General features: G+C 41.1%; 1 pseudogene; it reads right to left on the bottom strand.

Annotated features, from left to right (window-relative positions):
* Nucleotides 1–1,373: 1,373 nt before the first annotated feature.
* On the bottom strand, nt 1,374–1,822 carry LOC114196809 (transmembrane protein 230 pseudogene; annotated as a pseudogene).
* Nucleotides 1,823–2,435: the final 613 nt, after the last annotated feature.

Here is a 2,435-nt window from a genome sequence, read left to right as displayed (position 1 = left end):
GGTCTGCAGAAGAGGAATCTTTCAAATGAATCAACACAATAGCCCACCTAAACTTTACTTGGTCAATAATCAAGGTGGGGAGAGAAGGCAAGATTCTGATCTCCTGTCTTGTATCAATTTTAAAGCAGTGTCTCATTGTATATTAAAGACTTCCATTGTGCTAAAGTGCAGGAAACTAAGTGGAATCATTCTGGCTTTCGTGACTCATAAACTTAATGCTCTTTTAGCATCATTTTGGCTGAGCAGATTTCCTAACCACAGTTTAATAGCAAAAGACATTTAAAATAACAATCTCAAAAGTCTTTCCAACCTCTCCAATTAGAGTAAAATAAATTGGCTCTTAGAATTAGAGGCTGTGCCTTCACAGGCTATGGAATATCTCACTGGTTTTACGTATCTTAACTATGAAGGAAAATGACAATTACTAATACTCCATTTTCATCTTGCTCCTAGTTACCAAATGTTTCTACTAGAAATGAAGCCACCTGCTTGGTCACGTACTTTATTTATTTATTTATTTTAATATGTCACTTTGTGCAACCTAGGAAACAGAATCAAACTAAGGCATAGGTCTAGTCTACCTAGGGATCCAGGCTGAGTCTTAAGTCTTCAGCAGAATTACATCATAATGCAAGGTGCTGACAACAGGTTTATAATCTCTAAATAACAACCACTTAACTACATCTTTTTTCCTTAGGGAACAGCCAAAGTCCAATCCTTAAAGGCATGATATACAGAACACTTGATCTACAAAGAAGAGAATAACCCAAATTATATGTTGGCCCACTTACTGGTGGACCAAATCAAATCTGACTGGTGCACAGAGAAAGTGTTTACCTTCTGGAAACTTGCTCGGAGATTTAAAAAAGTCCTGGCTGCTATTAATAAGAAAACAAGTAAAAAATATTACAGAGGCACCCACACACTGACATTTGATTTGCCAAGGTCTTCCACTAGAACACAAAGTGATAGAGTGTAGGGGTAAGATACTTAGATGTTTTCAAGATAAATTACAAGTAATATGAAATTTGACATATTAAATTCTTCCATTTGCTACCAGAACTGACAATGAGGACTATTTAAAAGAAATGCTGAACTCTAAAAAGGGTGGCAGCAGTAACACTCTCCACTACAGGGTAATCTCCTGCTTTCCCACATCATTAACACTGCTACTCTTCCAAGATAGATACTTGTGGGGAAAAACTTGTCAGCTTTTGACAGAGCCAGGAGATGAAAAATAGAGCATGTGCTAATTAGTTAATTTGTAATTGTAAGCTCAGTTGACATCCTGAGGATGGACCCATAAAATCTGGCCATTCTCTAGTTTAACATCTGCAAACTGCAGAACTCCTTAGCCCTTGGCCAGTTTCTGCTCAATATCTAAAAGCTGTCTCAGTCCCATCTGTGACTCTTCTCCTCAGGGTTGAGGGTTGGTGCTGGTCATTAAAATCTGGAACGTCATCGTGGGAGTAACCCCGGTAGTCTTTAGATGCATGGTAGCGATGCGCAGGTGGTGAAATCCTGGCGGGAACACCAGGATGCCAGTGATCAGGACAGGAACGGCGCGGTCCGCCCCCACTTTGCTGATAGAGCCAGCCAGCCGGAGGGAGCCTATGGTTATGAGAAAGGCACCAATCAAAAACAGCACTGTAGCAAGCGCAATGGCCTTAGATGGGCTCTTAGGAGGGCTCTCCTGAAACTGAAGGTCAGTGTAGCCATTGTCTGCACTGGAGAGCCTTGAGTATTTCACTTTACTACTGGGGATTCCAGTAGCCAGGTTGGTACGAGACGGCATCATAACCCACTGACACAGCCACAGTTGGAGCGCCGCGCCCAGCCCCCCGCGGGCCGACAGCTCGCTCACGGTTGACTGTAGAGTCGCCTGAGGCCTCGTGGAACGCCTCACCCAACTCTTGGTCGTGTACTTTAACTTGGATCATTTTCTCGTGGTTTGGCTTGGCTTTCACTCATTTTCTTTTAGTTATTTTAGCTTTCATTGGGTCTCTAGGAAAGGCTATGAGACTTGGCATGTGGAGCAATCAAAAGGATTTTCTTTTTCTTTTTTTTTTAATTTTATTTTCATGTTATCATTGTCAGTTAATATTAATTGAGTTCCAGGCTTTGTTATACCAAACCACAGACAAGTCTCCCCTATATCTTTGCATTCTAAAGAACGATAGATAATCATCTGGCTCCATCGTGTCTTTGTGATCTTTTTTTGTCCTTATCACTTACTAAGTAGAAATAGTCCCTGATCCTAAACCAATTCTTAGCGAAGGTATCGGATTGGTGGGCCACCAGGTTTGAGGACTGATCCTGGGGACCTTATTTTATTATGCTCGTATGTTTAGTGCAAGGTTGTCTAAGTCAACCTTGATCTCCGGTTTGAAAGTACACAAATGGAGTTCTTTTCTGAGACTTTAAAGACAAAATAA

The sequence above is a fragment of the Eumetopias jubatus genome, unplaced genomic scaffold, assembly GCF_037043125.1.
Source record: "Eumetopias jubatus isolate StellerSeaLion01/CBP00866 unplaced genomic scaffold, mEumJub1_p1.0 scaffold_2, whole genome shotgun sequence".
NCBI lineage: Eukaryota > Metazoa > Chordata > Mammalia > Carnivora > Otariidae > Eumetopias > Eumetopias jubatus.
The sequence above is the reverse complement of the archived record's forward strand: the minus strand, read 5'-3'. Positions and strand labels throughout refer to the sequence as shown.